The following is a 15,402-nucleotide window of genomic DNA, read 5'->3' as shown; positions in this document are numbered from 1 at the left end:
TTTACAAATTTTTTTATAAAAACCATAAACGTGTGTTTATTGAGATTCCAATTGAGTTGCATTTCAGTTTTGCTATTATTGATTTAGTTCCGTTAATCATTTTTCGTACAAGTATCTGTACCTTTTCAGTAATTGTGAAAGAGGAAATCAGAAATAAGTCATTCTGGCTCATTTGGAAGATGCAGTGTTAAAATGAATTTTTTAAATTTAATTATTTTAGAATATAGTTTAATCGAAAGACTACTGTATCTTTCGGTGATAGGTCATAGTATGCTACTAACTTCAGAGTCGGGTGATCTTTCAAAATCTGAAATTCTCCAATGGAACATTTGGCAATTTGTTACACCTAATTGTTATAATACATATTTTTTTATACAAACTAAATATAAATATGTTATTATATTTGTATTTTATAAATCATATATCACATATAATATATGATAGGAATATTCTAAATATTATATTTATATGTATTTATATTACATTATATTATTATATTACACTGTACTAGTGATCCATATATTTTTTTATTTTATATATTTTATTACAGTGGTGCAATATAAATAATTCTTCATTAGTTTAAATGAAAATTATTTAAATTGCGAAAACTGTCACTTCTTTGCTCTTCAATAATTCCTCCAATCGGTGTATCCAATTGTTTGGATATATATTCTTGCATATACAAAATATAATATACTATACTACACTAGTGTTCTATATTTTGTTGTGTTATTATATATCTTATTGCATAATTGTATATTACAATCGAACGATATAAATAATTCTTAATTACTCCAAACAAAAATTATTTAAATTATAAGGACAGTTAATGAATAATATAGAGAAATAGTATTATACTATATTACATTAATGTTCTATTTTTTTGTGCTATTATATATTTTATTCAATACTTCTATATTAAATCGAACAATACAAGTAATTCTTAATTAGTCCGAGTAAAAATTATATAAATTACAGACTATTACTGGTTAGGAAGTCCTAATGAATAGCGGTAACGACTGTAATTTTTGTTTCAACAAGGGGGTCTTTACAGAAACGCCATGCTGGTCTACAAAAGGGTCAGCCCGACTTTCTGGTAACAATTTTACGATGCTGGTATATACGCGGGCACGATTCAAACGGATTTCCTTTGGACCGTAGGACGAGGCCGCAGTCGTCGCGACACGGCCACCAAAATAGTTCGCCGGCTGGAGGAAAGTTAGAGGAAGCTACGGACGGAAGAAAGAGTGGCCTGAAACCGAGACGGATAAAACAAGCAGAAAATCGAATCGTTTTGTATGGAGACCGACTCTCGCTCATTCCTTCTTTTGCACGTTAGGGGAACTAAAAATAATTCGCCTGGTAGGGAACGCAGCCTTGAGTCCTTCTGAGGGAATCGTGCTCTTTATTCCTGAATTTAGTACTCGCCTGAATTAGTAACTTTTACTATTTTCGGACAGTGTCAGTGAATCATCTTTTTCACTGCTTTGAAGTTTCTGGTAAAAATTCGATTAAACCTGCGTGTCACTTAATTATTAATTGCTTTTTAATGAATTCACTTTTCGTTCTACGAGTCGTCTACTTTTGTCAATTCTTATAGTTATATTTTAGTTAATTTGATTGGAAATATCTTAATATTTATATTATTTTGTTATCACTGTTTGAATTCATTAATGGAAATATTAATTGTAATAGTTACTCGCAATTACTTAATTATTCTGATCTCCAATTTTGTATTTTAAATCCAAAGCGTTGGCTACTATAAAGTACTGGAGTTCTGCGAGTAAAATTAGTATACCTGTATTACAATATTCATTAGATTTAAAGGGGTTAATCATCTCATCTGTAATTTAATAATTTCTAATTCCTTTCAGTTACGTCATTCTGGAAATATTTTGTTGATGTTCTATTCTTGTTAGAGGCGGAGTTTTCAGTTTATGTTCTTATATTACAACAGCTGTTTATGTTAAGTACATTTCGCTAACAGTTCACTGTCATTCTGTTAACCTGGATCTTATGATTTAATTTCTGACCCTTTACTGTTATGTCCACTATGAAAATAATTTTCCATTATTCTCCTATTGTTTCAGGGTATTTAATATTAATATTACACTCTTCCATGCAAAAGTAGGCACAGTTATTTATGTTAAACACTTCCAGCACTCTTATTTAACATAACTTCTTAGTTTTTCCAGTTATGTCCACTTCGCAAAATGTTATTATTCTTCTATCGTTACCAGATATCAAATTTTAATAATGCACGTACATTCATTTATAATCAGCAGCACAAAATTCTTTACCATTCTACTAATTTAGGTCTTTCGTATCATTGACTTTCTTCCTCTTACCAATTACATCCACTCTGCATATAATTCACTGTTGTCCTCCCATTGTTACTTGACACATGAGTGTAATTTTATGCACTTCCATTAAATGCACGAGTAGCTAGGTACCACCAAACATATCTTACTAACAAATTACTGCTATTCGATTAATGCAAATCTCATATACAGTTCATTATCTAATTTTTTCCATTTACATCCACTCTGCAAATAATTCGCCACGAACCTCCTATTAATATTAAACAAACATTACTACGTCACTTCCATTGCGAGTTACTTAACATATTTCCTTACAGGCTCAATATCTTTCCTTGTTACCTAAATACATCCCCAGGTACTTAAGACTAACTTTTGGTATATTGTTAATTATAATATTTTATTCAATAAATCTTAACAAAATATCGAAAAAATGAAACTGAAATAAGTTATTGAATTCCGAAATATAATTCCGTAGCTTATAACTTTAACACATTCACTGCCACGAGAATTTCTAGTGTTTTAAATAGCAATACTTATTCTTTAATAACACAGGCAAACGATATTGGAAATAATTATTAATGATTTAGTACTACAGTAGTCACATTACGCTATGGTGTAGCTACATATGTTACTAAACATTTTTATTTAAAATCAAGTTTCTTATTGTGATTGTTCTTCAGTAATTTGGAAACTTTGATTATCGGTGATCACCGTGCCAGTCAGCGTGTTAAATAACAATATCTATGAGATTAATTTCATTTGCTTTGTGTAAAATATAAGATTGTGTCTGTCATAAATATGTGACGCTGGTAGCGAACGTGTTAAAATATAAGTGTATAATGGAGGATAATTCGCCATGTATGCTCATTCCTCTATTTTAATTAACGTTTATATAAACTCCAAGAAGAATGCCTCGACATTTGCAATGCAAATTAAAAGAATTCCGATCCGTTATTTTGACGAGTCCGGTTGTTCTAACATTAATTTCCCTCCCGTTACATTGAGGATCAAACGCTCCTCTCACGTGATACAGTTTGCAGCGCGCCGGTGCGCGGGTATTACGAAACAGCCGAGTGTTGCCCAAGATATCCTATGTGTCCGGTAGTTTCTCTTTGTTCCACTGGCTGGTTACAGGATAGCCGGGGCTGCGCACCTCTGTGTACATTAGAGCTGTGACTTATGAAATACCCGGGTACCCGGGTAGCGCAAAATTAGCCGGTATCTTGAGATAACTAACATTAGTACCCGGCTACCCGAGTGTCTCATAAATTCTTATAACTGACTACTGCAGCTATTTTAACTCGACCAGCCAGGTTTTATCTTGAAGTAATCAGCTGTATTATTTTTATCATTGCATATACGAATGCGAATTACGCGAATTTTCGGGTATCACGAGGAGAGGAGTCAAGTGCTAATTGCGCTAGTAGTCAGTTACGAGACCTTATGAGATTCTCGGGTACCCGTGTATTGTGCCATCTACTGAGATGTGTCTTTAATCAAGTACCTCGCGGGTACTCGGGTACCAGACTAAAAGTACTAACTCTAGTGTACATTAGAACTATGACTTATGAAACACTTGGACACCAGATATTATAACATACCCGTGTACCTGAATACTGGCAATAGCTTTAGCAGCTAGTTATAAGAAGCTATGAGAAACTCGGATACTTTGGGACATAGATAGAAGTACCAGCTCTAGTGTGCATTGTAACTGTGACTTATGAAATGCTCAGGTACCAGGATGAGATAGCTGTGATGTGTCATGAGATAGCTATGTACCCATATGCCCAAATACTGGTAATAGCTGTAGTAGCCAGTTAAAATTGCCTATGGGAAACGGAAGGTACCCAGGTACCTTATATAGCAAGGTAAAAGTACTAGTTCCAGTTGTTTCATACATCCTCGTTTCGGCTTAATGTAAGTTGCACGTTTGTCAGTTCCCGGCGATATCCCGCTGATTTATTCAGAAACCGTTAGAACACGAATTACTTTTTCCATTATTAATTTTTACGTAATCACCGTGTAACTCCTTAACTACGTTCAGTGGAGTAGCGGGCCAGTAAACTCTCCTCACCCGGGCGGACGTAATTACCGAGTCCGGTCGTGGGCCCGTGCGTACCGGGCAAGTTTACATCGCTGTTTATTTAATTAATGGATACCAGGTGGGTAGGAGTATTGGATGTAATCGTGACCGACTGTTTCATTAACCGTGTAATTGGATTCAGTGTTCGGTGGCTGTAGTCGAAGAAGGACGACCTTGAGTAATTGTCTTTCTTCCTTTGGAAATGAAAGGGACCTTTCCTTTAAAAGAAACCGTTACTTTAGCAGAGAAAAATATACCAAGAAACTAGTAATGTGTTTCTTTTTGGAGAAACAACTGTTCTCTTACAAAACGATTTTTTTGCAAAAAGCGACTCTCATTTGGAAAAGTATTTTCTTTTCTGGAGAAAGGACTGTTCTGCTAAAGAACGATTTTTCTATGTAAAGAGGTTTCTCTTTCCTAATTAAGAGTTTTTATTTCATGGAAAAGGATTTCTCAAGGACATGCTCTTCTTAGAAAAAGGGACCACTGTCGTCAAGACGAGGATATTTATCTTAGAAAAACTAAGAATTTTTCTTCGAAAAAAAACAGGAGAATTCTTCTTTCCTTGTATTTTCTAATGGTTTTGCGTACAGGAATTTTTCAAGTGTTCCTAATGAGGCGACAGGACATTAATTGGCAGAAAAACATCCAGGGAAGAGAAATCGCCGAGAGTTCCGTGGAACGGAGCCGTTGTTGCGGCACCGTGGAATCGATACCCGGCTTGAGTTGAGCAATCGATGATTTACAACAAGTGGAAGAACAATCGCTCGATCAATTGAGAGAAATAAAATGGGTGGGGGGAGGAGGTGTGAGTCTCCTTTTTATAATGCCTCTTTCAAGGAGGCAGGTCATCCTTCAACCGAGGCTACCTTCACTTTTTCTTCCGGATGATACAAAGGATGCTCGCTTGCTGTGCACGCTCTTGCAATTAGTGTGTTTTTTTCAGCGAAATACTCGCGAGCGCCGCGATCGTTGTTTTGATACATTTTTAGCGTGCATCACGCTGTCGCGTGCAGCATAATGTACACCTTTATGTAGGTTTAATTATTTCTTCGTCTAATTGTAATTATTATTGTTAATTATTAATAGTAACAAGTCGCAGAGTTAAGGGAAATTCAAATATATTTTGGGTAAAGTTAGGGTTATTGGACGGCATTAGAAGCATTTGTATTTGTATGAATTTGTTGGACATTTTGGATCAATTAATATTAATCTGTATTAATTACATTAATTGCAGGAGGCTTTTCAAAAGAACTTTTGTTCTGTTGAAATTGAAAGTTGTATTTGTCTGAATATAAGATTGCAAAAGATTAGGCTCAGTTTTATTTTTTAGTTTAATTTTAACCTTGATAGTTAATCCTAAATGAAAATCTAAATTTTTCTATTTTTACTTAAGTTAAGTAAGAAATATGAAATAAATAAACATCAAAATAATTATCAGATAATTATGAAAAATGTACCTAGTACTAATTTACTGCTATTTTCAGGGTCAAGACACCAGATTCGATGATCACAAAAGCATATTAAACCCATATAAATATGGATACAATACAAATATACCTTAAAAAATAAATAAATTGAAGACTAGAAAAGTAGAAGCTTGGAACTTAACTGTAAAACTACGATACGGGTCAAAATGATCCATTCCTGATTTCTTCTTTCACAATTATTAAAAGGTAACAGGTATTTCTCTGACAAATTACTAACGAAATTGATTTAGCAGTATTCAAATAGAATTTTAAATCAATTAAAATCTCAATGGACGCGCTCTTCGAATTTCTATAGAGTAATTTCAAAAAGTCAGTTTAACTGCTCTATAATTTTATTGTTAAAAATGGTCCGAGTTTAAATAATTGTACTAAATTCTTCCACGATAGCTCACAGCCTCGAATATCAATGCTCTTTTGAAATATCCAAAATTCAGTGTTTTCATTTTAGAACGAACCGTTATGCTTCCGAGTATTTCCAATAAAAAAAGAATGAAGTAATAGTTATCGCCAGTACGCAATGATAAATATAGCCGCGAACACGTGTTCTTGAAAAGTATGAATGCGCCCACGTTCCCAGTCACTTCATTCACAGTTCCCGATGATCCAGAACGCAGCCATCGCCAACGATAGCCAACAACCGGAGTAAATATAGAGCATAGGGGTCGTGGACTGAAGTTCACAGCCGATCGATCGGATGTTCTTAATGGCGAGTCGCCATAGAGGGGTCACTGAGAAGTCGTGTACTACATAAAATGTCACCAACAAGCTTGATAAAACCGGGTATCGATCGCACCGGCTAAAGGCGGTGCTGCGATAATTGAGCCAGATGAATCTGATCATTCAATTAACCGTGAACTTCAGCGGAAATGTCTCTATGATAGCCATTTGTCAGGGGTCATCGAGTCATTGGGAGTTGAAGCGTTCAGGTAACACGTCCGGAGATTAAAATAAACGATGGACTTTCTGCAAAGGTTGTTCACGTGGAGATTTATTTATCTTTTAATAAAATGTTAACCCTTTATCGCAAGATTTTCTTCACGATTTCACGCTCATTAGATTTTATTTTTTGTTATTAATAATTTGCAAGAGTGCGAGGGAACTTTTTGGCTGTCATGAGTGTTTGTTGGCTTAATGGTTAAATATATGTGATGGCGAAATAATCCTTTGTTTCGATGTATATGCAAGAGATGATATTGATTTTTGTTTGATTGAGTTGGAAAAGATTGTTATCATTTTTGCTTGTTATTGTATAGGAAATAGTTAATTATTGAGTGAACTGTACTTATAAAAATTGATTTTTAATGCTCAAAGCACCTTAGTTGTTAATAGTTTAGTTGTTCTTCGACCTCGTGTTCAAAGAAAATTTTAAATTTTAAATAAAGATAATCTTGTAGAAATTAGTTTTGTGATACTGAGTTTTCATGTTAAAAGTTCATTAAATTTTCTGTAGGTCTTTTCTAATTTATACAGTGTACTTCTGGAATATTTAATGTATACTTGAACCTAATCATGACTGGTTACTACCTTATAATTTTGTAGTCATATGCTAAATGGACTCTGAAAATAATTAACTCCTTCATTCTCGTTATTACATGCTCAACTATAAGTGCATCTTACAATTAGTACCTGTTTACGATGATAGTCACGTATTCATCGTATACCGAATATAATTAATTACCTCATGCTTGTTAATATACACCTGACTCTAAATATAGTCAAATTCTTATTCATAATTTTATAGTTGTAAATCACTGAACTGTAACTATATTAAAATAATTAATGGACTGTAACTATATGAAAGTAAATACTAAAATATAATTAATTATTTAATCAAAAATATAGTCAAGATTAGAATCACTCATGACGAAACAAAGTATTTTCTTAAATAAACTTTATTTAATTGTTATAACTACATAGTCGTCCAGTTTAACATCCAGTTTAATCATCCAGATTATTTAATAACTTATATCAAGAGAAATAAATATTTTGAAACAAATAAATTTCATACTAACAAATTCAGACAGACAAAAAGCTAATATTAAACAAGACAAAAATGTCATCGATTTATAAAATAAATAATAAATCTTCTGATGTTTGGTACTCGTTATGAATATTTCTAACAACGATATAGTCAATATTAGAATTACTCAATTACTTGATAATGAAATACTAATATGATGTGAAATAACTACCAATCGATGTGGACAACTAAGAATTCAACTGTATTTCGCAAGGAATTCCATTTGACAGCTTTTCAATCATCTAGGGACAAAATGGCGCTGGGAAATGGATATCTAGGCCAACCAGGTGTAAGAATAATGAGTACAGATTCGCAAGAGTCGAACGATCTCTCGATTTCAGACTTCCCTGAGGTAAATTAGCCGGTAACAATGGGCCGGCTTGAAATCGACACAGTGTGCATGCTCTTCCAGGTCAGAGTTCACGCTCGGTTGATCTCGGTGACAAGAGAACGGGGTACCATCTGTGTATCGGACTCTTTACACAAAGTATCATGAAGATTCAACGATGACAATAAATATGTGTCACTCTTCAGGATTGCAGAAACAATTTATTTGTTCTTGGTTGAGAAGTGAAAGTGACTTCTCTAGAATTAATTTAAACTTCTACCATATTGTTTCGAAACAAGATAGATATTTAGTTTTAACGATAGATACTTATTTTAGTAGTCCTTTTTTTTTATTGTTTTATATATTAACACTAGAACTACAGAGAAATTTAATAGACTTTGCTTTATCGTCTTGTGGTTGTTATGTCTCAGTTTGTATATTATAAAATCGAGGTAGTAATTTAGTGATTGCTATTGTCATTTAATATTTACTATTCCAATTTGGAATTATATTATTAATTTAGTAATTTATTTAGAAAATGATTGACCTCAATAGAAAATTAGTAAAGAAAATTTCGAAGGAAGAGTTCCTGTATCTTCTCAACAATTATAAAGTTTTAAAATAACCTCTGTTGACTTATTTGGTAGTTCTAGTATTAATAACAATAATTTCCAATCTTCTCAAATGTTCTAATATTCTTCTTAACACTTTCAGGTTCAACATCCCTTAAGCCCAACAGAATATTAGTAATTTCTTTATTAATTTAATAATTTATTTATTACTTTACTAATTTAGTAATTTCCAAACAAAACAGCCTCTATCTTTCCAATAATTGCCAAATAATAAATCATGAATAACCTCTGTTGACTTATTTGGTAGTTCTAGTATTAATAACAATAATTTCCAATCTTCTCAAATGTTCTAATATTCTTCTTAACACTTTCAGGTTCAACGTCCCCTAAGCCGAGCAGAACCTCAGTAACCTGGCTACCATCATCATGGAAGTGAAACAAAGAGTCATAGACCAAGTCTCATTAATCTGAAAACCGCAGGGATTAGCCGCGGTTCTGGCATCCCACAATCTCTCATTCCCTTTATTAATTACCGGCGTCGTGGATTCCTCGATGAACGAGGAAGTTTCTCGCTTTATCTGGGCCGCGTCGTTAGGGCTACGTCCCTCGGTCCCCTACACATATGTGGGTCCCGTAGCGATATTGTTTCGTTTCTCACGGGCGACATCGTCAGAAGAGCGATTAGGGTCGACAATAGAAAATATGATATTATGAATGAAATTCGATGAAAAATTCTATGATATTTTAATTTTAGATTTTTTGATGGTAATTATTTATTTGAACATTCCTATATATATTAACACGTTAAGCACCACGAAAGTGTTGAAAGTTTTTCTGTAGAGTTATTTTTTTCGAGCAAAGAAAAACAGGAGTAATTATTAATTATTTGGCATTACAGTCCTTGCATTACATTATTATCAGCTTAGTTACGTTATTAAACATTTTCATTGGACATCGGTTATCTTGCATATTACGATTGTTTTCGAGTAATTCAGAAGCATCGGTCATCAGTGACTGATATGGCGCTTAACGTCTTAATCCCATATAATCACTAGATAGTACAGAGATAAATAAATTAGGCATAGTAAGGCATAGAAAATAATTATAAGTAGAGTAAAAAGATTTCGAACGTAAAAAACAGTTGAAAGATATTTTGCAATCATTAATTGTAGGTAATAATTGTTTAACTGAAAAGTAATAAGTTAAAAATATCTAGACATATTATGACAGAGAATCCTTAGATAATACAGGGATAAATAAATTAGCAACAGTAAGACAGAAAAAATTTGTAAATAGAATAAAAAGATTTCGAAGCTAAACTCAAAGTCAAAAATAAAATAGAATAATATAGTGAGATTACCAAATTAAAATTATCATTAGAAATTGTGAGATATAAAAATAACTATAACATTTACAATTCCTTTAAGACAAAATAATAAAATCAAATATAAAGAACTAAATATATTAAATAATGATAAAGAGAAGAATTTTCGTAGCTTATTTATATTTTATTTAAGTAATATCACTGGATGATTATTTAATAAACTGTATCCAGAGATATTTTATTTTACCATAAAAATTATTAATTTAACCACTTGAGCTATAGAAAGAAATATAGTAATTTTCTGTTTCTTTTGACCTAATGAAATATTTATTTCTATAATACCATTACCCCCATTTAATTTTCTTTTCTTTACTTTTAGAAATCCATCTTCTTATTTTAAAAAAGATACAAAATTTTTATTAAAAGCCTCGATTCTCCTATCTCTGGATCAGTCCAATTTTCCAGCTGAACTATGAACCATACTACACGTAATGCATTTCTTGCTGATGAAAGTCAATTGAAGAAAGGAACAGGGGCAACTTGTTTATACACAGTTCGTGATTGAATTTTCTATGATTTATTTTCTATAATTTGCCACTTGAAATAATATTCTATTCGAGACTGATCGCTGCAGAAATCCCCGAGGTGGATAGTGTTTCTTTCGCGGCGACCTCGGTCTGACGAATCAACGTCGTCGTCATCTGCGTCCGAGTCTCGATTCCCTCCCAAGGATAAGGTCTTTCTCGCGAGTGTTCTCGATTACTTTCGCCGTTCGAATTTCTAAGGAGACCGCCACTCTCGCGCTCTTTTTTCCTCCGTTCGAATGGAAACGATCGACGAGAGAAATTCGTGAGAATCCTTTCTGTTAGACACCGTTTCGTGGATACTTGGGGCCAAGTGATTTCAAGGTCACCGGTGAATTTTTAATTTTCGTAAATATATCCTCCAAGGTTGAACCCTAACTGTTTAATTTTCTTTTATTGTACAAATTTTCTGTGGAGAATTTAACTGGACAGGAAGTGAATAATTTTTCCATACTTCATGATTATTATTATTATTTTTACCAGTCATTGCACAAGACAAAGCACATTTAGAGAATTATTTTGAATTTTAACTCGTTGTGCAAAGTAGGTAAACATGAATTTGGATGTTCTGCATATAAAATGAATAAGAAACAATAGAGATTATATATTAGGAATAATTAAGAATTTATTTGAAAAATTGGAAGAGAGAGAAGTGAGGAAGAAAAAATCGACGAAGGGAAAAACAAAAGAAATTTACTGTTCGATACTGAAATATTAATGTTTCATGTGAAATTTATTTCCAAATTGATAATAAATGATAATCCCATAAAACTCCACTTGAACTCCTTTTACAGTAACTACTTCGTAATTCATTTAATCCTTTAATTTCCCTTTAAATATCTTTAGAATAAAATCTTGAAGCGTTCCATTGCATTTCCATCGGGAAATGAATTACAAATGACTGTGGACCGACCGTAATTCATTTAAAGTTCAAACACTTCGGTCATTCATTAGCTCATGAATGAAACAAAAGCCATAAAAGTGCAGTGACTTATTTACTGGCTGTTCAGTTTCCGTTCCCAGGTAGATATTTGTTTGGCAGAGATTAGCGAGCGTTTGGATATCGAATTGCCTACTCTCATTTTCATCGTTCACAGCCCGACACACGATCCTTTAATTAGCACGGTCAGTTCGCTTTGAACTGCGGTATACGGTTACACTCTTATCTGAAAAATATAATACGCGGTCCTTCCCCTTTGATGAATTGCCATGCACTGCCGTCCATAAATATTTGACCACCTTCAACTTTACTATTCCGTTTTTTTTAATATGTGCACATAATACTGGTAATCAACTTTACTTTACCCTTTGCCCTATGATTTATTTCTTAGCCATGATCAAAAAAAATAAATTTTGACGTTTATTCTATGTCTACATTTATTACAAATATTAACGATCAATAATGGAAAAGTAATATTTCATTTATATTTAAAGCAAATAAATAATACTTAGGTTTCTCAAATTCTGTTGAAAATTTTCGTCACGAGTTCGAAACGATATTGTATGCCAATAATTAAAATACAATTATTATTATTATCATTATGATTATTATTATTACTTATTAGTAATTTCTATTACATAATTATCTTGATTGAAAATATTAATATAATATAGTATTCAAATTGAGTGACACAATTTCCAATAATTAATCATTCATTATGACACAATCAATAATTATCAAATAATCCATAGGAAGTATTTAGATGCAATTATCTCAAAGATGCAGAGGGTCTTTAATTTCAGCTTTGATAATTATTCATTAATCCGGCAGATAGACGCGTCGGATCTAAGATTGCACAATTTCAATTGATCCAATGAACCTTGACACAGTATATGCGGCTCTGCGTTCCAGGTGTAACGAGGTGCATGTATATTTAATCGCTGAAGGATCGCAAACCGGCTGATCCGGCTCGCTGATGTCATCTATTCGAGTATCGACACCCGGTGGACAATTAACTATTGTTCGAACATTGTCCAGCCGTCTATGAATATTAATTATCATATTGTAATTTTCATAAAGTTCAGATTTTATTGTTAATATTAGCCTCTTGCTTTAGAATGTTGTTTTGAGACTCCTAATAAATATTTTTACTTAAAGCTGACGAATACAAGTCGTAAGTATTTCTTCAGCTAAGGAAAATTGCTTTTGCGTCTATGAATATTTTAATTTCATAGAAAACTGTTATTTAAAATTAGTATTTCATTCATTGTTCTGCTACAAATTTATTATTAGCAGAGGAACTTCTTAAATTCAGTTACGAAATAAAAACAGCTTTTATTTTTAAGTACAAATCGTGATAAAGTGTTTCTAAAATGGAGATTCAGGGCGATTTCGTCAAATTTTTGCGAAAATATGGAATAGAAGAAAATTTGAGAAAGACTATTATAGTACCCAATTGTCCATACAAAGGATAAAGAAAGATTTTCCTGTAATTATTTAGTGTTCGTCTACATGCGATGATTTTTGCTACATTTTAAGAGGAACGAAACGAAAGAAGTGTTTAGTTTGACAGTAATGTTAAGTCGAACTAGGTTGACCGTTCACATAATTTTGTTTCCACGACTGGACGAGGAGCTGACGTACAACTTCCACTTGAAGTTAACCCGACTCGACATAAAATAGGAGACATGACTCTTCCTGGAGACGCAGATAAATGTCTGTGCAATCTGCTGTGATTTCACGTACCATTTCTCATCTACATAATTGTATTTTTAAACAAATAAGCTTCGCGTGTCAGCTTTATCCAGTTGTACAACGTTGAAGTGAAACAAAAGTCATTGTTCCGTTACTGTAGATTCATATCTAGATTAATAATTTGTTGAAGATACAAGAAAAGGTAACATGGAAACTAATAAAATATTGGCATTTCTAATTAATATACCTTCATTTATTTTTGGACGAATTTTTAATAAATTCTTAACTTTTTTTTAATCGTTATGTTGAATTTATTTAATAAATTTAGTTTTCAAATTGCACTAGTTAACCATTATATTGCAACTAATCACTGTACGTTGTTTTCACAAAAATATATTTAACTATATTAAACTTGTAAATATGTAGATGATTGTAATTTCAGTTTTCTTTTAAAAATATATTTTATTTTGTGTTAGAATTGTGAACAACTATTGTATCGAGTTGTGAAATGTCAAATCGACAAGAATACATTTGACTCGGAAGTTAATAGGATATTAACTATCAAATTCATGAATCTACAGAAGAATGTAATAATTGCATTTCTCATTCAAGAACAAGTTTAATTCTGTATTACAACAGTATACAATGATTGCAACAATTGATAACACATCACTCCCACAAGAAAACATTTAACTTCATCGAACTCACAACTATCTAAAACAACGTATCAAGTTCAATTTATTATTGAATCGAAGAGAAAATTCTCTGCAACAATCGTTAAAAATTCTATCACCTCAAACTACCTCAATCCCACAAGACACCATATCCCCCCAATGCCATCAAACTCAACTATCTAAAACAACCTACCAATTTCAATTTATTATTGACTCAAACCAAAATCCTCTCGAACAATCGTTAAAAATTCTATCGTCCCATACCACATCAGTCCCTCGAATCCATGTCCCCCCAAACGTCATCAAACTCACAAATACAATGTTTCAAAAATCAAATCTAATAAACAAGATCAAACACTTCGTCAGACTTACCGGCGTTGTCCGACCGCGAACGACGGGGATTCACTTAAAACTCTTGATCGCAACGACAGTCCGACGACACTGAGAAATTCGGGAGCGTTAACTGTGAACCGGCGGCGACGAGGCTCGTCGAGAGAGTTCTCGCGAGCACGGTTTCCACGAACGTGAGCGTGCCGAGGTTCGCTGGGAACTGGGGAACACGGCGAGCAATGGCACGTCAATGAAAGAACACCGGCGATCGGCGTCGCTCATTCGAGCGTCTCCTGCACGTGCGCGCGTGCAACACGCACGCGTGCACACGCTGCAACTCCGGGGACCGGTCTCTATCTGCCCCTTTTTTCGGGGATAATATTAAATATCGATTCGCGCGCGCCTGAGCCGCTGCCAGACGTTTTATTCCCTGTAAATATGAATTGCTCTCAACTTTGACGTTAACCCCTTAGCCGACAACATCGTGTCGAACTCGTGACGAAAATTTTCAGCTGGATTGGAGAAGTCTAGGTGTTATTTATGTTTTTTAAATGTAAATTGAATGTTGTTGGATAAACTCGAGTTTTAAATATCTGCATTGAGTGTCATTGAGAAATTTTATATAAACTATTTAGAGAAGATTATAAGAAGTTTATAAGAGATTGTTAGTGCACACTACTGTAAATAAATAATAAAAGATGATAAATAGTAGACAATAAAAATGGTAAGCAAATGAATTAACCCCTTGGCCTACAATATCGTTTCGAACTCGTGATGAAAATGTTCAATAGAATTTGAGAAACATAAGTGTTATTTATTTTTTTTCAATATAAATGAAATATTACTTTTCTATTATCAGTTGTTAATATTTGTAAGAAACGTAGACGTAGAATAAACATAAAAATTTCTTCTTTTCCTAATACATTATTAACGATGAAGTTGTTGTGTCGATCAGAGGTAAGAAATAAATCATAGGGCAAGGTGTTAAAAAATTCAAATAGCTAATGCAAGCTCAAACACAATACGCATTTGACGTATTTG

The 15,402-nt window shown here is 33.1% G+C and overlaps 1 protein-coding gene across 2 annotated transcripts in view; it reads right to left on the bottom strand.

Annotated features, from left to right (window-relative positions):
* The window catches only part of LOC116425831 (uncharacterized), a 63,324-nt gene extending 48,727 nt beyond the window's left edge, over positions 1 to 14,597 (bottom strand). For both annotated transcript variants that reach the window (XM_031974015.2, XM_031974018.2), the window contains exon 1: positions 14,404 to 14,597. The gene's annotated coding sequence lies outside the window, so the exon portion shown is untranslated. The remainder of the gene's footprint in view (positions 1 to 14,403) is intronic.
* Between the last annotated feature and the right edge of the window lie 805 nt (positions 14,598 to 15,402).

This window comes from Nomia melanderi, chromosome 2 (assembly GCF_051020985.1).
Source record: "Nomia melanderi isolate GNS246 chromosome 2, iyNomMela1, whole genome shotgun sequence".
Classification (NCBI taxonomy): domain Eukaryota; kingdom Metazoa; phylum Arthropoda; class Insecta; order Hymenoptera; family Halictidae; genus Nomia; species Nomia melanderi.
Note: the sequence above shows the minus strand (reverse complement) of the source record. Positions and strands in the feature narration are given on the sequence as shown.